This window comes from Strix uralensis, chromosome 7 (genome assembly GCF_047716275.1).
Source record: "Strix uralensis isolate ZFMK-TIS-50842 chromosome 7, bStrUra1, whole genome shotgun sequence".
Lineage (NCBI taxonomy): Eukaryota > Metazoa > Chordata > Aves > Strigiformes > Strigidae > Strix > Strix uralensis.
In genome coordinates, this window is record NC_133978.1 from 15,585,962 (window position 1) to 15,609,637 (window position 23,676).

The 23,676-nt window shown below is 45.9% G+C and overlaps 1 protein-coding gene across 8 annotated transcripts in view; it reads right to left on the minus strand.

The window, feature by feature from the left end:
• ZMIZ1 (zinc finger MIZ-type containing 1) overlaps nt 1-21,238 on the minus strand; it is a 360,677-nt gene extending 339,439 nt beyond the window's left edge. For 7 of the 8 annotated variants that reach the window (XR_012629622.1, XM_074874527.1, XM_074874535.1 and 4 more), the window contains exon 1: nt 20,605-20,718. The gene's annotated coding sequence lies outside the window, so the exon portion shown is untranslated. Of the gene's footprint in view, nt 1-20,604; nt 20,719-21,095 lie in introns of those variants that run through there. The other variant, XM_074874528.1, reaches the window with a different exon arrangement.
• Nucleotides 21,239-23,676: the final 2,438 nt, after the last annotated feature.

Below are 23,676 nucleotides of genomic sequence, written 5' to 3' on the forward strand. Positions count from 1 at the left end.
TACTTTAAATATTTTAAAAACCTGAAATAGGTTCCAGACTGCAAATATTTACACACATTCTTAGCTTTATGTGCAAGGAGTTCAACTAAGTTTAAAAAACCATTTTCATGTCTAACCTTAACCATGTACATAAATATTTACAGGACTATGACTTTGATTTTCCTTCCTTATGCTCAGTATATCACCTGGTTCTTGAGTGGCTGGGATCAACAAAGCAAGCTGCTTTCTCAGTTTCATGCATTATCCCTATCCTGTGTTGCCTGGCTTGCAGAGGAGCAGCAATGTGGAAATTCAAAACCCAAAACCCCAAGCTGCTTTTAAGTGGTTAGCGTTCTGCAAAAACATTGTCAAAGAACTAGACTGAAACTTGAATAACTGTACGTATTTTGAAAGTCGCACACAGATTAATTTGAGCGGGGTACTAAATGGATGTTGCAAACCCATTTCACACTCTTCCTACAAAAGCTTATATAGGAGTCACTTACAAGGCAGCTCATGTGCCACAGTGGCAATTTCCCTGGTGCGCACATGGATAAATCCTTGAACTTTACAGACGGGGGGGTTTAAATGAGTTTCAGGATTAAAAAAAAAACAAAAAACCCCTAAAACCTAAAACTTTTTAATAGTCTAATCTAAGTTTTATTCACCATGATTGGAAATTTGGAAAGATACAAAAGCAGTTTTGGGAACACAAGCAGCAGCATTCCCTTCCCTGATCTCCAGAGTAGGGCACCGTGTGCCCAGGAAGCAGGGTTTAGCCTGCTCTTTGCCTTCCCCACCGCATCGCAGAATACAGGATGGGGGAAATAATTTACTGTATGCAGCTCAACTTTCCAGTGTTGAAACAACGTTCAATCAGTTTAAACATCATACTTTTTCTAGTTCTTCCTTCTTCAGCATCAGCCATAAGAAACATTTTAAAACAGTAAGTTAATGATGTTAATATGAATGTTACTTTTAGAGATTTGTTTATGCATTTGATAGCACTTGTGCTTTGCTACTTTAACTATTTCCTCCCATAGACCAGCTCACCTGCCAGTTTCCTCTATTTGTGTAGAGCCTTTGATAGTGAAATAGGAGAGAAAAAAAATGAAATGCTTTAAAGGATATGCATTCTGGCTTTAAAACCACAAAGCCTGGCAGAGTGATTCACCAACAGCCGAAATCCCCCAACAATTTTCTTTTTAAAAGAAAACTGAATATTTATTTTGTGCTTCAATATAAATAACTGTCTTGTATAACTTTTTATTCATTTGTAATACACTGAAGTCTCACCATTAACTTCTGAAATCTGTGCAGTTCTTGCAGCTACTAGAATACAGCATCCCGTCAAATTCTAGCCCAAACTTCCCTAACATGACATTAATGGCTGCAAACAATCTCTTGCCTTGAATAAGGCTAGAGAAGAAAAATCAAATGTCTGTATACAAACTGATTTCAATAATATGCTATGAGAGTTTAATATACTAATGAAAAGGATTTTAAACAATACAGTTTCACTAAATTCAATCAGTGCTGCTCAGCAGATACAATTACAAAATATCGCAATGAATATTAATGGAAGAGGCTTATGCTGTGTTACTCTAAATATCTTGACACACAGAAAGATTTTAGTATGGTGATTTGTTCGGAATATGATTAAAAGTACAAATCACGAAAGAAAAAAGCAAAACCCCTGCAAAAATGAGTACGTGCCCTTGATTTTTAGAAATGGTCTATAAACTTGAAAAACTTCAAAGACTTTTTGGATGCCTCATTTGATATTATTTGAAAATGTCAAATTTTCAGAAATAGCATGCACTGCATTTAATGGAATAGGGGCATGTTCCAGGCATTTTCAAGAATCAGTTGATTTATAAAAAGGAACATTTTTCAAGAATTCAGTTCTTATATAAAAACATTTTAACAGAAAATGAAGGCAAGGCATGAGGATACTCACAATTTCTGTTTTCAGCGATAAGTCATTTTATTTTTTGCTGAGGTCTGAGAATAATTTTTGATTTTTAAAAAATGCAGAAAAGTAATTTGAGCTATTAAAAGCTATTTTACAATAAAGGCTGGTGGTACAGAACATCTGCATACAAAGTTATCAGTTGTATTCTGATTTGAACGTGATTTTCTTCATCAAAATCTTTATGCTGTGTTGTACCCCAAACAGCAATCTACTCAAAATCTGTTCACAACATAGAGACAAAATCTAGACCCAGGTCACCTGTTAACTTCAGGTATTATGAATGTTTCAGGAGAATACTTCATTGAGATTGCTTGAAGTATCCACAGTAAAATGCATGCAAATACTGGCCAGGTTAAGCTCTCACTTGCTTTTATTATGGGGAAATTTTCTCCAAAATCTGAAGATGACTCTTTCATGCGTTTCTGTTCAACAGGTCTGTGACACCTCATTTGTGTAAGGCATAGAGAGAGAGAACATCCTTTAATAACTAACATGTGCCAATAATCAGGGAGAATATTTAATTCCATAGGACCATAAGGCACCCACAGATAGAACTCATCTACACCCACAAGCCAGCCAGAACGACTTATTCTACAGTCCCCAAGCTGATACAGCCACTTGCGGGCTGATCTGTTAACTCAATCCCCCACACTCGAGCAACAGAACAACACTAAAAACAGAGAGCAAAGAAACACAGCACACCATGGTCCTAAGGGAACATAAGGAAAAACACTTTAAAATCACAACTGGCATTTAGACAACACGCTTAGTTTAATAATAAGGGTTATTTGCATTATCGTGGTGCCCAGGAGCTCCAGCCACCAACCAGGGCTCCCCTCACGCCTGGCACCGCACAACGTGCGAAACGCACCATTTCGGCACAGCTTCTTCTGTGGCACTTCAGCCCCCAAATGAGGCTCTAAAGCTGCAAAAATTGAGCAGGGAGCGGGAGAGGCACAGAGCCAGGGGCTGCTGCCAGCTGGCCTCGGCAGAGGCCGCGACTCCCGGAAAGGAGCCGCCTGCGCTGGACCGCCTGCCCCATGCGGGCACCAAGAGGAGGTCGCCCACCAGCCGCTGGCTCCCTGCAGGAAGGGTGGGAAGAGCAGATGCTACTGGGAATACTTCAGCACTGCAATGGGCGCCTGGCTCCCCGTTCCAGGTTTTAGCCTTCGATCTTACCGTGCACCGACAATACACTGTGGCTTTTTCCACCACGGATGTGTGTGCTAGAGGTGTACCCTCTAGCCACACCACCCATCTGGGAGGATGGGCTTCAAGCTTAGTGCTACCTCCTGCCAGATTGTACAGTGTATAGTTCCCATGAGTTCCCATGACCTGGTTTGACAGAAAAGGAAATAATCCATTTCTGCTGAAACAGTCTGTTCAAAAAAACCCACCACAAAACAAAATGAAAAAAAGAGGAAGAAAAACAACGTGTCCTGTAAGATCCACATTAGGGCTTCCAGTCTGTGGAAACCAGAGTCACCTTCTACAAACATATCTAAGAGCCGCGTGGTGGGGGGAACTTTGTCTGAACTGGAGGAACTAACCAGTGGACGTACCACAGCTGGTTTCAGTGCCAGCTCACACACTACCTCCCACCTTGCGGCAGGTATGAGGGAGTTTTAAAAAGCTCAGGTTCTCCAGCAATCCCAAACTACCCATCCCAACCCTGGGAGAGCACTGGGCAGCACCAAAACAAGGATGCTCCTATGCAGTCTGGCCAGGCATGAGGAGGCACAAGGCTGCTGAGGAACTACTGTCTGTGGTGGGTAGCCCTGGCCCTGTCACACTTCCCCAGTACCCTCAACTGCAGACCAATGATACAGCTGGAAACTGAGCACTTCCAGCATTACTTCACTTCTCCAGGTCACGTCGCTGGAGATGGCAGATGCCTCCAGCCTCCCAAGCTCATACACTTGATGAAGAGCTTTAGGCAGAAACCAGCTGGAGTCAGGCACAATCCTGCCGAGCTAACCTCTCTTTGTTTAGTTCTTCTTTTCAGGGCTCCTGATCAGTTCCAGGGGCTGTGCTAACAGATAACAAGTGGTGCCCGATGTAGGGAAGGTTACATGCAATTTATGTTTTAATTTAGTGAGAATCTACCTGCCCCCAGCAACAGATGCTCTAGTACTAATACGAAAACAAGTTTATGCAAATCAAAATATTGTGGTTTTAATCACTTGATCCAATCTATTTACGAGCTGGGTTTATTATTTTCTGCTAATTGTGAGGCTGTGGATTCATCTGACTTTCCTAGGTAGGAGTGCCAGTTAAAGCACTCTTCCCCACCTCCACGCCTGCCACTCAGTTCAGCTTCCCAGTCCTCTGCTCCTGCCCACGCGGTGCCTGCATGGCGATTTGTGCGGCCACACAGGGAAGCAGACTGGGGAACTGATCCAGCGGGCTGGGAGCAAGAGGGAAGAACCTATACAGAAACACAAAAGGGTTTTTTGTATTCATCTTCATCAACTCACCAGTCTGATTCATCACGCACCTGCACAAACATTGATGCTAATGCAACGTAAGGGTGGGAATAACATGCAGCAGGGAACCAAGAGGCGTAAGTAGTCCTGACAGTGTGAAACCACAGCCTGAGGATGGAAACAGGGATTGTCCATCTTTCTCACAGACTAGCATGTTTATACTGGGCATCATGGTACAGCTCCCACAGTATTAATGGTATTGTTTATTCCTGGCCAGGAGAAGTGAATGAGGAAAACCATAAAAGATGCTGCCCCATACTCAAGCCACCCACCCTGGCGTAGTGATGGCCCCTTGCTGATGTCCCAGTGATGCCCCAGTGCCCATCAACCCCATGCCAGTGGCATGGCCAGCACCACGTCCAAGAGATGTAACTTCTCACCGTCTTCCAAAAGAGGAGACGAGTGGCACTGATGGGACCCAGCACACTGACACACCTTCCCCTCTGCAGCTCCTGTTGACAGAGGGGATGGCGGAAAGGGCAGGACCACGGCCACGCCAGGGACACCACAGTCAAAGCAAAGCTTGAGCAGCTGCATGTACTGCAGCTTATTTTCTAAAAATCACCATGCCACCAGCTGATGAATGGGACCCTTCATCAATTTCAGTAGTAAAACAAGTGAAGCTGGAAAGAGGTGTTCGATGCAACAGGACTTAGACAAAAATGCGCATGAACATGTGTTTGAACATATTAAATGTTACATAAATATCATAAAAACACAGAAAAATAACTTTTATCAGACACTTAGCAACTTCAGAAGACTATTCTATATAAAAAAAAAAAAGTGTTCCTGGAAAGCCAGGCTGGTGTACTGTTCTGAGATGTGTGCAAACACTTGCTGTTGTTTGGGGGAACAGCAAGGTGGCTGGAAACCCTGGGGGAAGCGTTACAGCCTGAAACCTGCTGAGCCAAGGCCAACTGGAGGCCCTGGTGCTCCCACCAGCCTGGCTGGGCTGCTCCCAACCATGCCTTTCATTGATACAGAGACTGGGCAGTCATGCAGTGATAGCAACCGTAGCTTATTCAGCTGAAGATGAACCTTAAGAAGAAAACAAACAAACAGCAACAACAATGACAACAAAAAACAGCCACACAAAGGAAAACTAAAAACATCCCAAAAAAACAAAAGCCTTTTCTCAGTCAGTGACCTGATCCTGCTGCCCAGTGGGGGTGGGCGTTTAAGTTATCCCATATTTAAATGATTCTGTTTAAAGGACTATTTCTTAGGAATGTTTTATTTGTATGATTTAAGTAAACAGTTTAAAGTACCAGAGGAAGACAACTGCAGTCTAACCATAAGCATAGTATAGCGAAACCAAAAACATCATCTCAACTCCTTGTAGATACACAAGTACAGCTTTTACAGTGGGGACAGGACGCCACTGCCAGGCACACTTCGCTGCCACCACGTCTACAGTAGCAGAAGAAGTGGCAGTGCTTGTTACGGCTCCTGGTGTGTACAAGATGGCTGCATTCTGAACGTGTGCACCCTCCAAGGCAGAGAGCCAGGTGGAGCCTCACACCCCCACCAGCCACCCAGCTCCCCACGCTGCAATCGCAACAAGCTCACATGTGTTAGCAACTTTTCTGCTGTCACAGACAAACTGAAAGTATATGAATTCAAACACGTAGTCTTCAAAGACTGCATATTAAAGCTACGAATGCCTGCCTACTGCAGTACCTTTCTGGAGTGTGGCATTGGTCTCGCACTCACTTGACTAAGGAAAGTGGCAGTAACTTCTGGTCATCAAAATTTCTAAGCCCAATCAACCAAAAAACAAAAGATAAAGGTTGAATTATATACAAAAAGGACTTCAACATTTTAAAACAAATTCTGTCATGTTATGCTTTAGCTGTAATTATAATATGGGACATGTGTTTGACACTTATTTTTTAGTGTTCAAAAAATATTTCAGTTGCTAGCTCTTTGCCATCTGTTTCCTATCATTATTTCATTAAAATAGTTTTCATTTCTCTCACAGTAGAAGAGTAAGATTGTTTTCTGGGTGACTAGATTGTTATCTCCTTTACTTAAACAGAATCATTCCAGCTTTTTTTTTTAATTTATTTTTTAAAGAGAAACATGCACCTTCTTCCCAACTCCCCCCAGCAAGGACTAACAAAGCAAGATAGTTTAAAACTAGCCAAATACATCCCCTTCTCTCCACCTGTCAAGAACACTTCTCCAAAGTCTCCAAGAAAACTAAATAAAAGAACTCATCAGCTGCAAAAAGCATGGGAATTTTCCTCCCAGAAAGAGAAAACTCGCACTTGGACGAAACCAAGGTCCAGCATACAATATGTAGCTTACACCACGCAAAACGCTTACCATTCCCAGTCAAAATACTAGAGCTCAATGGCTTACACCACCCTGACTACCCGTGCAGGGGCGAAGTCGCCCACATACAAGGAAGAGGTGGTTTCTGAGCAGTTATCAGGAGCGAGCACATAATTCTTACCTGGAAAATGCTGTTTGCAGCTGCTCACCGATTTGTCAGTGCACATGCTGCTCTCGCCTCATGATTTATGATGCTCTCTCCAGCACTGAGACTTCTATTACTGTCCTCGTTTATTGCCTGCAGCTGTCATTCTCACCAACAATTCTACAGTTGTTTGTAGGTGAGGTATCAAAGGTATTTAGTGTGCACCTAGAGATGTAATTTTAATCAAACCTACTCACAGGCAGTATTTAAATGTTAGAACAACTGCACAGAGTGCAGCAATTAGCGTAGACTTGACCAACCAAAATTATGACAGCCAGAAACATTTACTCATAAATGCCTTAAAAGGATGGATGTCCAACAGGCCTGTGAACACCTGCTGATTTGTAAATGAAGATAAAAATAGTATCCATAGATCACAAAACCTTACGACAGGTATTTGAATGCACAATATAATTAACACAAATTCAGCAATTTCACTTTCTATGGCCAAAATGTCAATAAGACAGTAAACCCAACTACACCTTTCTCACCAGATATTTTCCCCAGCCAACTGATTTTCCCTTAGACTAGCCAGGTTTTCCAGCATCTCCTAAAAATTTGCTGAATCTGCCCATTTTAGAATAACGGCAGTGGCAGGGGAAGCAGACTTTACGTCCAACAATTCCACTTTTAGAATATCTCAATGTGCTTTCTAGACATTAAAAATTTGCAAATCAAACAAGTTCTGAACCATTGCAGTCCTTACTGAACTTTTTGGGGAGCCACAAGATGCTTGATGGTTTGAAAAACAGGCGAGCAGTGTTACCAAGCATGACTACCAATTGCACCACCTTTCTCTGAGAAAGGGCAGCAAACAGCCTCCAGGTGCAAACTGGACCTACCACCACCGAACATGGCATGAAAATGCAACAGAAAATAAAAAAGGAGTCCAGGAGCTAAGCCTAATAACGACTTTCATGTGTACCCTAAAGCTCCAACTCCTTAAGTCAACTGATTATAACAGCATCTCTATTTAATGAGTTTCTAGTGCTTGTGATGCAGGACAAAACTTGAAAATATGAACCCTTAAACAAGCCCCAAAAGGCAGATTTTGTGAAAGAATGCAAGTTTATTATTATTTAAAATTATTCTATAGGCCTAGCTTCTGGTGGCCGAATATTTTAAGGCTGGCAATCTTAAATCAGTCTAATCAGTAAGCACCGAGACCCACTTTCTGTATTGTAAGTTCTTTTCTTCAGTGCCATCCACACTACACAGCTTGAAAACAGCACTCAAGGCAAAACCAACAATTGTGAACTTACAATCAAAAGGTAGCCTGAAGGCCATCACTATCACAGTCAAGCTTTATTTATAGCTGAACAGATAGTGTCAAAATATAAACTACAAATTAAACACATAACTCTAAGTGGAAAAAATTATGACATATTTTACTCTATCATGATAAAGTACCAAAGAACCTCTGGTGTTTGGAAGATGTTAATACTTGCAAGGTATGCAGATATTGATTAATCCTATTACCTGTTCCAGTTCCTTCAACCAAGATGATGGGGTCACATTGAGAGAAACGCACAGAAGTGAGCAGTCACCAACTGTGAGCCCACATTAAACCATTAGTTGGCATGCAACAGCCTGCTTTCAGGTTAAGAAACAAAATCTGCTTTTAAACAGAACACTAATTGAAGCACATTTCAGAGTTCAAGAATATATGACCTTCAAACTATTCTGAGGATGCACTTCAGTCATTTAAATCTACCATTTGTCTTCCCATAACATTTATTAGGAAAACAGGTCTCGTCATATACACTCCATTAGGAAAAAAAAAATAAAATTCTACCATGTAAAAGCCAAACTCACCTATGTTTTTATACTTTTTAAAAATATTTTTTTATTTAAGCTTCTACTCTACCCCCTGACCCCCTTCCTATATGTAACTGAAGAATGTGTATATTTGGGTGGAAGTAACTTATCTATAGAGAGTACACGCAGTATGAGCTTTACATATGTTAGCTTTGATCACAGAGAAAACATTTTCAATTTAACTAAGTCACTCCACTCCTCTGCTGTGAAAGGTCCATCCAAATGGAAAAGTTGGATCCAACTACCTGGCATTTCCCCTGATGTGACTGCAATGCACAGATGTCTAAGTCAGAGACAGAGGATCCTTACTGTTGAAAGCATCCCTGAGATTCCTCACTCCAGTCATTCAGGAATTGGGGAATTAAAACAAACAAACAACCCCCCACAACCACCACACAGAAAACCCCCATAAAACCAAAAACTTGAAACTCCCTCCATCAATCATTACCCCATTTTTCTTAACACCGGACAAGAGAATATTTTACTAGCAACAGGGGAAAAAAGAAGCCTTTTTTTTTTTTCTAAAACCTAACATAGCTGAGAGGACATTTAAACTATAATTGCTCTTAGATTCAAACACAGATTCACATACTGTCCTCAGATGATGTCTTTAGGATCTGATCACTCATGCATGTATGTATAGTTCTTCACTGACAAACAACCTGACTCCTCTACTTGTGCAACTTGCATTACTCATAGGAAATCCTTGGCAGAGGCAGACCAACATATGTTAATTACTGGGTTGCATTATAATAGGTCTAACATCTTGCTTCCCATCCAGGGTTTTAAAATAAATGGAAACAACAGTCTCTTTGGATACAAAAGTACGTATTTTTGTATCTCAAGCTAAAAATATTCTACGTTAAAAACACAAATAGATCAACTGCCAGAGAATTCCTGCCTCTTCAGTGCTTCTTTTGGGGGTTTTGTCCTTATTAAACAAAGAAGTCAGGCAATCTTTAAGAGGTTAGTGTACATGCGTTCACCTTTCATTTCCTACAAATTATCCCTAAGTTGGGTGTAATAGTGAAAAGGGAAGCTTCACTCCCCAGTTTTGTGCTTCTTCTATAAACAGTTTATCATCAGGTAAAGTTGGCTACCAGTTTCTACAGTAAAATAAAGCATAAATTCATGAATACTGAGCAGCATTAATAGAGCAGATATACTTAAAAATATATTTTTCATATGACAGGAGATATGTACTATGTTTCTTCATTTTATGATTTAATACACTGGGACATTGTTAGGACAAGATGCTGGCAACATTAAAGTATTTTTGATTTACATTTCTCTTTATTGAGGAAGAGGCATTGAGGGCCATAGATGCAATTTCAGACAAAGGACTAAGACTCTACAGTGACATGCTGTTTCTTTTTGGGTGACCAAATTCAAAGATTTAAACCTAAACTTCAAATCATATGACACCATAAGACTGCCAGAAACATCAGAAGTTTCACTGAAATTTTAAAGACACTAATATTCTAGAAATAGGGACTGGTACAAGACTTCCTTTCACAAAAGGTTTTGCAAAAAGTTCATGCATTGAATAAATAATTTATACATGCATTTAGGATGCAAAACCTTTTAGGATACAGTGAAAACGCTGCCTCAGAATTTTTATTTTTTATAGTGATTAAACAAATCTAATGACAGAACTATCACACCACTGTGACCAGAAACCTACTAGGCTCCAACCTCTTCTTGTTCCTTACCCAAAGGTCCCTGCGCGGGGTGGGCGCTGGTCCCTGCTCCCGAAGGCTGAGCGCCAGCCAAGAAGCACCAGCGAGGAGCAGACAGATGGTGGCCAATAAGGAAACCATCACGCTGTCTTAGTCACCGCGGCAGAGCCTGGGCGCCACACAATAGCAGCCCGACTATCGACTACTTTACTCCTCATTTCAGCTTGTTAATATGTTTACCTGCATATGCCTAGTGCTCCCAGCTATAGGGCAAACAGACACCAGGGCTGTATTAGGTGTACCAGTCCAGCGTCACAGGGCTTGCCAGGACCCACCACAGCCAAGGGCAGTGCTGAAGCCAGATAGCCAATACAAAATACTGCATTAAACCCAGCGTACTAACCACCGCTCACTGGGAGGGGTCATGCTTTGGGTTAGCCAAGAGGGAACACGCCAAACTCTTCAAAATGGATACTCAACATACCAATTAGTTAATAAAAGAAACTCCAACAGATGAATCCTAAATTTCACATATTTTTTGTATTTATTTAGAGACAAAACTACTTTGATATTTTACTTAAGGGTAAGACAAGCACAGTCTGGAATTCAAGGTGTTCATCTGCTTCCCCAACCTCAAACCCAGGCTCTGAACTCTCTGGCAGCCTTCTCCTCCTTCCCCGCAGAACCCACACCTCCCAGGTGGCTGTCAACCGATTCAAAAGAACAATCTGCTGTGAATAAAATGATCACAAACATTTTCAGAACCTGTTTTAATCAAAATGGGCCTAACTGCTAACCATCCACAGCACTATCCTTTGCAAAGCCTTTGCAGAGAGAACCACTGCTTCACCCAAGCCTGTGCAGCGCTGAGGACCATCTGGTCTATGCTTTGGGAGGGCCTTCCTGCTCTCTCAACTTGCACTGCTCCACTTAGTGCCACCAGCAGCAGTGCCCACCACCTCCACGCTCCCTGCTGCACAGACGTCAGAAGACAGGGCAACTTCATGTGAATGTTTTAAAATATTTATCTTGTGTCCTTTTGCCGATTCCTTCTGAAGTCTGAATGGCCTTCCCTTTATTTGTAATTCATACCCAAGAATCACTTGGTATGCAAGGTTTGGTCTTGAAGGGAAGCATTTACACCACAGTCCAAGTATCTTTGATGTGTAAGCTATACCTTTGTTAAACACTAAGTATTTGTTATTAACAAACATTTCAAAGGTTCCCCCAGATTTATTCTGCACTGTCGCTCACTGGTCACCAACAGCTGCTGTCATAGTTTTACCTGTCCTTTGGTGAAGAATAACAAGGCCAACTGAAACAGTGACTCCCAAGTTACACATAAACAAGTGGGTGCCTGCTGCAGAGGTGGGACTTTGTTTATCTGGGTCTGAAGCCCTCCTGGGTATCCACCTTACTACATAACTTCTGTCCCCCCACTGACACAGGAGCTGACACGGACCCCAGAGCAGCTGGGTCACAGAGCCCCCCAGTTCCTCCTTCCAGTCCCACCCCAAGCAGCTGGCGGGGTGAAAGCCAGTGCTGAGCAACGCTGAGCCTTCCCTCCGAGGGCTCCCCGTAGCACCGTAAATTGCTGCGGCAGAAACAGGTTCAGAGCCAATGCCATAGCCTGAGCAAAGTCGAGGGCAGACGAGTGGGAAAGGACACACCACCACCCACACGCTCATACCACCAAAAAGCTGCGGGAAAAGGACATGAGCCCAAGTGTTTTAACTCGCAAGGCTGCTTTAACGAAGTCTTAGAAGGCTCTGCTAGTGACCCAGAATAACTTCTCCTTACATAATACTGTTATGATTTTAATGTGCGAGATGTCAGAGTTTTACAGTGCCAAAAGCCAAAGCTACGCATTCAGTTGGAAAGCTAGTAGGCTCCCATGTCTAATGGTATCAAACTCCAGCTGGACTGCAATCCAATACTTTTTAAAACAGTGATGTAAATTTTGGGAGAAATCTCATACTTAAGAGGAGGACAGGAAAAGACTGTAGTTCCAGAAACAAATTTCTTACAAGAAGGACTGATAGCTGCTTTAAGTCTCACCAGGTGAGACGTATCAAAGTAGGTCTCTCAGAAGCAAGAATGAAGGGACCTGTGAATGGGATGAGGTTGAACACTAGTTTGTAGAGAAACAGCCTTGCTAATACAACACATGTTGAGTTCATGTTTTCGGTCACAGAATTGCTACCCACATTTGCATCTATGCAACTCAGTGTCTTGATTTTCTGTGAAATACAGAGTATCTGTACCTCAGTGGCAAGGTGGGACTTCATGGTTTTGTAAAGCACCTGAAGGACAGCAAACTGAACACACAGATAGTCAGGATCCCAAGAGCATGTGCGGGACGACACTTCACTGGCCTGGAGTCTTTTTAGAACAAGCATTCCAGTATTTTAAAAAAATTGTTTAATCAAATGTAAAGTGCATCAACCTGTGCTAAGTGGAAGAGGGAAGAAAAGCTTTCTTTGAAAAGGCTTGGGGGAAGCACTGGGTTGCTGTAAGGAAGGCCAACATACGCTGTATACCAGCTGTAAACAAGTTAACTTCTGTGATCCCACTGCTGGGAAAAGGGTTGTAAGAGCATTGAACAAACACAGAATTTACAAGAAAGACACCAAGAAATTGGGTAGACTGCTTGACAACCACATCATTCTTCTTCCCCCCTGCAAACCTGTGGGATAATAAACCCTTCTCTCTTTCGTATATAGATAGATATATAAACAAACTGCTCTTCCGAGAATTCAATGTCAACAAAGTCTGTAAAACCGCTTTTTAAAGCTTTTCTCCTGCTTTTTTTGTTGGGGGAGGGAGATAACCAAATGGGTCTTCCGTTGACCTATGAATACGTTATAGTTTAAAATCTTAAAATGAAAAGTGACAGTGTTTGTTGCCAAACTACTCTAGCTGAAGGAACTTCTATTTTTGCAATGTATCATAAGCAAAAACATTCTCTAAAAATTTTTCCTGTTTATAAGGCTTTTTTGTCATTTACAACAGACAAAATCATAGAGATATGTGCAATGCTAAGGAAAACTAAGGTTTATGTTAAAGCAGTGATACGTAAGGTATTTCTTATTTTCAAAGCATCTCTGAGGGCATCCCACCTTCTGGCTGCACAAACGAAAGTGCAGCTCAAACTGGGCACAGAGGCAGCAGGATGGCAGGTTGGCAAGTTTCTCTTGCTTCCTTGAGAACGGGGCTGTAGTTGGAGGGGTGGGGGTCCCACAACTGAAGACATGAGACTTTCCTCACTGTCACTCAACCCTTGTGGTTTTTTTTTTTTTCCCCCGTCACACTCCCACACCTCTAAAATAACCTCAAGCAGGTGGTAACCTTTGAGCTAGAGGATGCCCATCTACCATGCGGATGTTGGACAACAACCATACCCAAGAGAACAGCATAGGGTAAGAGTCTGAGCTGCAGGGATACACAAAAGAAAAGTTATAAAAACACCTTACAAGCTTAAGACAATTTCTACCTTTGACGAGGTAGAAATCATGATCAGACTAGGGAAACTCCCACTTCTCAGCATCAGTGTGAGACCAGACAATTTCCAGGGAAGTCCAAATTCAAACCTTTTCAGGCACCAGATGTCCAGCATTAAGTCTGCCTCGGCACTGCCCTGCACTGCTCCCCCACCCCATGATGCCCATATTTACACAGCAAGCCTGTATTTGATCATTTCATCTGCTTTTTGAATGGGTGTTCAAAAACAGGAGAGGAAAAGAAACCTGCACTTTGGAATTTACTGATGGAGATACAGGAGGTGTGTATTTCAGGGCAGCCTAAAAGGCTCCGCTGTTCTCAGAGGGAGTCAGGAATACAGCCAAGAAACAAGAAGATATTCATCAAGGGAACTGTTTTTGCTACTAAATGGCCAATTGAAGCCCCTACTATTCTGTCATATATCTATGTCACTGCAGCCCCAATAAATAAACCCTTCTGATTAGTTATGAGACTATCTAGAAATCTCTGAGAGATGGATACCATGTGCTTTGCCAGCTGGTCAGTCATTGCAGTCCTGAAGCCTCACAGGAATAATAAAAAAAAAAAAAAAAAAAAAATTCCAAAAGACAACACAAACTTGTTATCAACATATTTCTTTTTCTCTTAGTCCTCAAACATATATGTTTTTACCTAATCAGCGAAGATGGCAAACAGTATTTCACAGGTACAAAGAGCTGCAATATGAATGGGGCAGAGCGTATCCACATTTGTGCACTAGATCAACCAGTTAGTATTCTCTAGTTAATGCTATCCTGACCAAGCTGACTACTAAAAATAAGTCACCAGAACAGTTTACCAGTTACCAAAGAGCTGAGAACATCAGAACAAGAAAAAATTTGAAGACCACCAAATAAAGACAACAAACAATTCCCACACTGGTTTTGCATGACTCTGTCAGATGCGCAGTCTGTGGCTTTCATTCTCATGCTATCTTTGATGACACATATGCATTATCTATATGTTAGAGTTGTTCACCTTCCCAAAGTCAGACCCACAACGGTGCTGCTTTTCTCTGGCAAAAAAAAAGCTTCCAGCAACCACAGTCCCTCTGTGCTGGCAGCTAATACTGACTATCAAGAAACTGGAATAGGGGGAGGACAACACCACTATGCATCAGGCAGCCAAAGGATCGCCTGGGTAGGTTTCTCAGGACTGAAGAAGGGTGTCTTAGCATGAGGACATCAGTTTTATAAATCAGCTCTCCACCATCCACTGACATATAAATATTAAGTCAGGAAAAACAAAAAACACCCCCAAAAATCAAATAACAAAATCCTTATGAAGACAAACAATGAGCAGTAGAGGTAATCTAAATCTACCGTTTTATGAAACTTCCACAGGCTTGTAGTGTTGTGCATATTAACGGGTTTTGAGCAATTTCTTTTCCTCCCTCCCCCCCTGTGTTGAACCAATAGCATTCCTGTTTCACTTTGGGAATCAATTCAAAGCTACTCTGTAGAGTCAAAACAAACCCTGGATTACCAACCAGGGGATACGCTTCCCACATTTATCTTAATGGAATGTTAGCGTGATAGTTTGTATGTGACTACCTCAATATTAATACACTACACAAAATACAAACCAGCTCAATTTATTGAATTATCTGTGGAAACGACAGAAGTCTATTCTCGAGCTTAGATATTTCATTAGATCTTAAACCTTACTTTAAAAAGAGTCAACCACCACTCCTTCCCCATTGGAAGGGATTGTGTTTGGATGTTCCAGGATTCAATACAGGAGTACAAATTACTACTTCTACCTTCTGCTACAGGTCTAAAATATATAAGCAACTAGAGGAAACTATAGGTGACCCAGATGAAGTGATCACCTATGTAGGCCTTCAGAAGGGCAAGTTCTTTTAAGAATGAGTCACCCCCCTATGGAGTAACAATTTCTGTTGACACAGGAGAAATTAGATGGAAAGTGATTTTGTCTGCCTAAGAACAACTCTATCTTTTCTACTAGACACATAATACCCATACAAATTTGCCCTGCTCCATAAAGGGAAGGGTAGAGGCACTGTACTGAAGCTGGCAAACCTCACCTTTGCGGGCAATGTAAACTTCAGTGTATCTTAAACTATTAGAACCAAAAATAACATGTAACAAGTGTAAGACCATCTCCTGCTCTCATAATACACTACTGCCTCCAACAGTCGAGCTGTGGAGATCCATTACAACCCATTGCCTGGACATTTCTCTCACAGCCTGTATCACCTCTAAAATATTCTAACATTAACCAAGCTGGATGCTAATGATCATGTGAAACCCAATGGAAATAAAGACATTGAAAATTGCTTCATAAGAAGTTTTTGCTTTTAGAAAAAGAAGTGGGGGGAAAAAAATCAATATGACAAAGCAACATCTCAATTTACAAACCTTTTGTTTTTAAGCCAAACCATTTTAAAGCAGAAATGATTTCTAATACCACTGACAGCCTCAACTTATCATCAGCAGGAAAGCTTACATACACCTAAATTCTGTGAAAGGAAAACATACAATATCTGAGCAGGAGGTGTGTCAGTGCCCATCTGTGGTGGTCTGTATTGATGCACTGCTCACTGTGCTTTCCCATAAAACACACCTAAATGGATAAAGAGGGCTTGTGTTCCTCATCCCACAACAGTCAGTTGACAAGAACAAGCATAAAACAAACCCTAAACTCTTCAGCAATATTCTTGCCTCTTTGCTGTAATACAGGATAGCATTTCACAAAAATTGGTCTAACTAGGAGTGAACAAATCAGCCAATTGCATAGTGGTCAAATTTGTTACCACAGGCATTAAGTGCAGTCCTACTTATTTATGAGAACCAGGCTTGCCAGGTAAAGCCATAACAATCCCAGCTCACTCCCTCCGCAGCATCTGATCACCCACATTGTTGCAGCAGCACGGCAGGCACCACGAGCTCCTGGCCAGCCACTACATCCATTTCTCATAGTCACATTATCTTCTGTGTGACTGGAAAAAGGCTGGATGCACATCGTCTTGAAGCCTATCAACACCACTGTGGAAGGCAAAAGGAATTCCAACTTTGTTTCCTTTCTGGCATCTATTTTTCTTCCTTTTCAGGAGAGAAATCGGGCTTTCCAGGCTGCTAGTACAAACATCAAGTTGCTAAAAAACAGCCAACATTGTCTCCAACTATAGTATCAGTGACGTAACTGCCATCCCTGAGGTGGTGGGTTGGGTGGGTTTTTTTTGTCGACACAAAACCTTTGGAGCCTATAAAAGTGGAAGAGATTTGGGGTAAAGGGCAAGCAACTCCCAGGAAAAGTTATGAATGGAAACATGCTACAAAGCCTCCTCTCCTTTCCACCCCTTGTAACCACTGCCGATCAGGACAAACCTTTCAAATGCTACAGAAACTGATCTATTATCTTTTGTGGGTTTCTTAAAATATTCTAAAAACAGAATTGTATGCCGCATTAAGATTGCAGTTTTATTTCATCTCAGACAGCACAAAACACTCTCTGTATATATACACAGCAACTCACTTCTTTCCTGAAACAAAGTTTTCATTGATCCTTTGCCACAGACTCAATTATTGTTTCTAATCATGATCAACGTTTATTTAAGGTATTGTGGACTGTAAACAATGTAAACAATAAAAGCATCTGTCCATGTTGACATGAATGTCATTGGCAGGTTAGATACCTGTATCGACTGGTCCCAAGGGCGTTCTTTTTAAATTCTGAAAGCCCAAAGTAAATTTAAATTACAATTTACAGAATAATCTTTAAATCAGCCACCTTTTGAGGTAGTGTTACTTGGAGCAGGTAAAAACCACAATCTGTCAATTAAATCCCAGAAAATTTTTCATTGTTTTTTAAAACATGTTCTAAAAAGACATCTTTTTTTTTTAAAAAAAAAAAAAAAAAAAAGAGTTGTTTTGTTGGTTTTTTTTAATGTGGGAGATTCTGCAAAATTCCTGGTCCTCCTCACACCCATGAGAAAAAATAATACTCTTGTAATTTGGCAATTATAGATACATGTGTAAAAAAAAGCAGAAATCAGGACTTTTTAAGATTACATTTAAAAAGTAAAGATAAAAAGAAGAAACGTCCTTGACTGTGGGATATTTAGAGGACTTCAAGTCATGTTTTCCATAGCCTCATTTTAAAAATAAGTGGCCTTTTCTTTTTCCTCCCCCCCACCCCAAACTCCGAGGGGAACAGTCACCAAATGCACTCAACTAGCCTCAAAGTCACACGTGCTTCATTGCAGATCTTGCTTTCAATGTGTCTTTTGTTTGATGGCTGGTGTTTCAACATCCTCAACTTCAACAGAAAAAGGTCAGAGTGAGTCTTCTGGCATTCAGAGACCTGCACCAGGCCCCGCCAGGAGAAGATTGATGCCATAGTACATTTCCCCCAGTCGAGAGAAGGAAGTGGAGATTTGAATCTGAGACCAGCTATGTTTGTTAGAGGGATCCTTCTCCCAAAGACCATCAGCGGTGTTTAGTTTTACTATATTCCTCTGTGAAACTTTTCTGCTGGTGCTGGTAATACTTTGGAGTTAAGAGTTCTGCCACCGTGCCATGTTACTGCCCCAGTATCACAACCTGAACAGGTTCCCACCATTAAGAGGCTTTAGTCACGCATCCCAGCATAGAGCTTTTTTTTTTTTTTTCTTCTTTCCTCCCCCTCCTGGTTTTGCTTCACCTCTCGGTTACCCCTGGTGCCCTGACGCCTGCTGCCCTCGCCTGCGCTCCCCTGCCTGGGGAGGAGAGGCTGCACCATTAACCTCCCAGTGCACAAGGCCAAGGTCCATATTGCAGTTAGAGAGACGCTGTTGCTAAAGATTCCTTAAAAGCTTTGGCACTTCAAGGCAGTTGGAACTACTCAACCAGAGCTGGGAGCCAAGGCTTTGCCACAGCATTAATGGGCTTTTGCCCTTTTAAATTTTGTAAGCCTGTCGCCTTTCTGATGCGCTCAGTTTTATTCAGAGTCCTAAATGGCCATTTCATATTTAAAAGAAAGCTTGCATAGGTAGCACCCTAAAACTACCCCAGGTCATTCATCTCCCCCGCTCTCCTACTGTCTCTTAGGAAACCTTTGATAGAGCATTTGTTCAGGCTGCCAAGTTAAATCCTCTTCTCTCGTGTCAATGCATTGAAAAAAGCAGTCAGAACACCAGCTTCACTCAGGCCTGCTGAAGTAAATGGAGAAAACCAATTCCTCTGGCACTACAGAGCCATTAAGCCGCTTGCAGATTATTAACTGAAGCACAAAAATATACACCGTGCACAATCGGACGGCAATGCAGAGCTATTCCTTAAGTTAGCTTCAGTCTCAATAAACTGCCTATACGGCTGCAATTTGTAATCATTTGTGCAGCTGCCGTAACTGTGTAGCGGGACCCCGACAACCCCAGACAAAAGCCGTTTCGCGGCGATGCGGGGGTCACGCTTCCACCGCCGGGCGCGTTTCACCTTTAATAAATATGGTAATGGGGGCTGCACTCGGAGGAGACAGCCCGAGACGCCTCCCCACTCCGGTGCCCCTAATCGCAGCCTCCAAGGTGGCACCGAAATTAAACTTCACACGTGCAAAACAAAGTTTACAGTCTAAAAACCCGATTAGAGGAACAACTTCCTCCCCCCGCCCCAGGCTGCCTTACTCCTTTCCCCGCTACCGAGCCAGCCCAGAGCGCTATCCCGAGCCGCACGGGGGGAATAAAAGCGTGGCTGGATGGCTCCTATTTTTATGTTTACATTCCTGAAGTGTCTTTTAACTGACTGCCATTCCCCCCGTCCCCGCGGGCAGCTCCGCCAGCCGCCCCTGGCAGCGCTTCCCCCGCTCCCCTCGCACAAAGGCGGGCGGGCGGCGAGCGGCGGCCGGGCCGGGCCCCCCCGGCCCTCTGCCCCCACGCCCCCTCCCCTCCGCCCCGGCGGCTTCCTGGACAGATGCACCGAGGGGAGGGAGGGGAGAGAGACGGGGGGGGAAGGAGGGGGGGGGGGGGGGGGGGGAGGGAGAGGGCGGGGGGGGGCTGCTCCTTCCTCCTGCCCGGCGAGAGAGGCCCCGGTCCCAACTGCCTCTCCAAACCCAGACACAAGGAATTTACACCCAGGCAAGCTTCCCGGAGCCCGGAAAACAGGCGCAAGCTCCCCCGCGCGTCTCCTAAGCCCAACACGCGCGGCCGGGCACGCACACGCAGCCCGGCGGGCGGGCGGGCACGCACGCCCCGAGCCGCGGCTCCGCCGCGGGGCTCCGGCCCGGCCCGGCGGCGCTCGCCCCGGCCGGGGGCAGCCGCCGCCCCGGCCCCCTTTGTTTTTGCGGCGGCTCGGACGCCCGCCCGCCCTCGCGTCGTGGCTGCTGCAAGTTCGAGCCGGGCCGGGTCCCCCCGCGGCCCCGCGGCCCGGCCGGGAAGGGCATTTCCCGGGCAGAGCCGCCTCCCCGCCGCCGGGCCCGGCTCCGCGGCTCCCCGCCCGCCCGCGCCCCGCTCCCTTGGCGGGGACAGCCTGCCCCTTTAAGAAGTCTCCGCACATTTTCTCCCCTCGCAGAATAAATATGGTTGTTTTGTTTTGGTTTGGGTTTTTTTCCCCTATACACCTATTTCCCCAGCGTGGCCGCTCCATTGTTTCTGCTCCGCCGAGACGCAACCCCTGCCCGGCCGCGAACGGGGAGGTGCGAGCAGGGAGCGCAAATAGACGCGAAACTTACCTACAGATTGCAAAGCAGCCTTGCAGCAGCAAAATAATAAGGAAGAAGGCAGGCAAAATCCTCTCTCCCCAACTGATTTGCAGCTCTACTCGGGTATTTTTAAATAGATAATTTTGTTTATTCCCCCCCTTTCTTCCTTCTCCCCCCCCGCTTTCTTTTTTCTCTTTCTCCCCCCCTCCCCTTTTTTTTTTCCCTTGCCCACAGACAGTGAAAAGGAGCTCAATGTTAGTGGGTGAGTAAGTGAATCAACTAGCAGAGAGCACAGCAAGTTGAAGTGTCAAATTACATTGGCTATTCTATTACCAAAGGGCCATGCTTTGTGGCTGCTGGCAAAATCTGTCCCAGATTCCTATCTGAAAGGGAGCTGCCTCCTACAGGGATGTGCTTTCCTTCGCCCTCTCCCTTTCCCTCTCCCCCCCGCACCCCCCCCCCCCCCAATCACACAAAGTTGAAAATCTTAGATGCGAGTTAAAATACAAATATTGTCTTACAGTATATTTTAAGGCGGGGATTCTCGCTTTAATCTTCCCGAATACCAGGCACTCGGAAACCCTTCCACTCTGGAAACTGAAAGCAGGAGGTACCTATCCTCCCTTCTGTATTTGTGCACTATTAAATAGGCGAAAACCACCCCGGACCCACTACACTCTGAAGCATGCGGTGCCTCCGTCTGTATCGTCTTCACGGTGGAATTTTTACAGGGATGGGAGAAACTACCGGGCGGGGAGGGGGATTACACGGGAACGCCGAGATATCCCGCTGCTCCGTGTACTTCATTTCAGGCACCCCCCCCCCCCCCCCCATTTATTGCCACCATCGCCACCCTCGGGGCCGCTCTTATTTTCCGAGCCCGGAGCTCCCGCCACCCAGGTAGGAGCGGGGTTCTCCCGGGGGTCCCCGCCCGCCAGCGGGGCTCTGCTGCGGAGGCCGGGCGGGCGGGCGGCGGTGTCCGGCGGGGCGGGCCGGGGAGGCGGCCCCGCCGGAGGGGGGGGGGGGGGGCCGGGCCGGGGCGGTGGCGACCGGGCCCCCCCCGCCGCCCTCAGCGCGGCCCGCGGCGCTAACAATAGGGCGTGTGTTTTGGGGTTTTGTGTGGGTTTTGGTTTTTTTTTCCCCCCCCCCTCTCCTCCTCAGGAAATCCAGCCCGATTTCCAGGGAGAAAATAACAAGAAACCGTCCTTGTCTGACGAGCACCAATCTGTTAAAAAACATCTCCCTCGACTTCTCTTCCCCTTGATAAAACACTTCCAGGACAATCAATATTTTATGATGAGTTGTTAATAAGCCTAATATATTCATCCCTGCTCCAACGGGGCTTGTTAGATTATGCAATTAAGATAAGCAATTTAAACAGCCCTGCGCAGCTCTTCGCTGGTCACATTCGTCTTGTTGTTGAAGGAGGAGAACGATCTGGACTTTCAAGGGATGCCGGGTTACTCGGGGAAAGGGGATTTTTTTAAAAAAAAAAAAAGTGTGCAGCCGGAATCGCGCGTTACTGCCGCTCCCCCCGCCGGTAACCCCGCGGGCCTCCCCCGGGGCTCTCCCGCTCCCCCCGCCCCGACGGCTGCCGCCGCTGCACGTACTGATTTGCATGGGGCGGTTCAGGCGCGGGGACGGCGGCGAGCGGGGCTGCACCGCCCGCCCGCGCCCCCCCCGGGGCAGCGCCCCCGCCGCCCCGCTCATTTGCGCCTTCGCGGCTTCCCCAGAAAAGCAAAGCCGCCCGCTCCGCCTGCCGCTCTTCCCTGCCCTGCTAGCCGCCCCCCGTTCGCCGCGGGGGGTGCAGGGGGAGACCCCGCGGGCTCTGCGCCGCCCCCCCCCCCCCCCCCCCCACTCCGAGCGGGGAGGCCGAGCGGCGGCCCGCCCGCCCAGCTACCAGCCTGCGGGGGGAGCCCCGGGCAGGCGGCGCCCACCCCCGCGGGGGCGGCCAGCCGGGGGGCGGGTCGGCCAGCCTGCGCGTCCCGCCGCTCCGGCGCGGCTCCGGCTCCGCGTTTTGCGTGCGGCCGCGGTGTCAGCCGGGGAGCGCCGAATAACAAAGACAAGTTTGAGAGCAGCAGCCGCCGCCGCCGCGCAGGCTGCCAGTGACGTCAGGGAACAATGCTGCTGCCAGCCGGCCCGCCCCGCGCGCCCGCCGCCCCTTAAAGGCGCACGGCCGGGCCGCCGGGGGCCCGCGGCCGCAGAGGCAGCGAGGGAGGGGGCGGCCGGTACAGCGCCCCCCCCTTGCACACCCCCACGCCCCGCCGCGGGTCCCGCCGGCGCACTGCCCGCCCGGGTGGGGAGCGGCGCCGAGTCTTCGTGTCACAGCTCCCTCCCGCGCCGCCCGGCCTCCGCCGCTCCCCACGGCTGCCCCAGAGGCGCGGTGGCTGCCCGTCCCCTGTCCCCGTGTCCCGTCCCGTCCGCCCCCCCCCCCCGCCCCGGGGCGGCTGGCCGCGGCCGTGCGGGGAGCGGGGGGGGCGGTGGCAGCCGTGGCGGCGCGGCCTGAGGCCCAGGGGCAGGTGCGGGACCCGCAGGCCCCGCTCCCAGGCGCCGCCCTCGGAGCCCTGTTCCCCGTCAGGGGCGCGTCGTGCGCAGGGCCGGGCCCTTGGGGCTGCGCGCTGGCCGAGCCGCACGGCCCCGGGGCGAGGAGCGGGCGCTGCCACCCCCTGCACCTCCAGCAGCTACTCGCTCGCTGTGCGCTGCCCTCCTCCTCCGAGAGCCCCGCCAGCCCCTCTGACTTTAACCCGCAGTCCACAGATGAAAACAGTGGATAGTGTTCAGTCAACGCAGCCCATAAGTCATATTCCACTCCTGCGCAGCGTTTGATGTCCGTTATTAAAACAGTCGCTGAACAAACTCAGCCTTTTAAGTGACCGACAATGGCACTGTAGCAATATAGTCATTTCCTGATAATCACACAGATGTCATTGCATCATACCTTAATGGTAAATTAATTTGCAATTAATGTTTTTTAAGGCATCAGGTTGGTAAGGTGTCAAAAGTTCTGTCTTGGACACAGGCAAAGCCAAGCAGTAGATCTGATGCTTAATTGCTTCAAACCGTCTTACAGAAATACATTAGAAAACTAAACATATCTCAGTG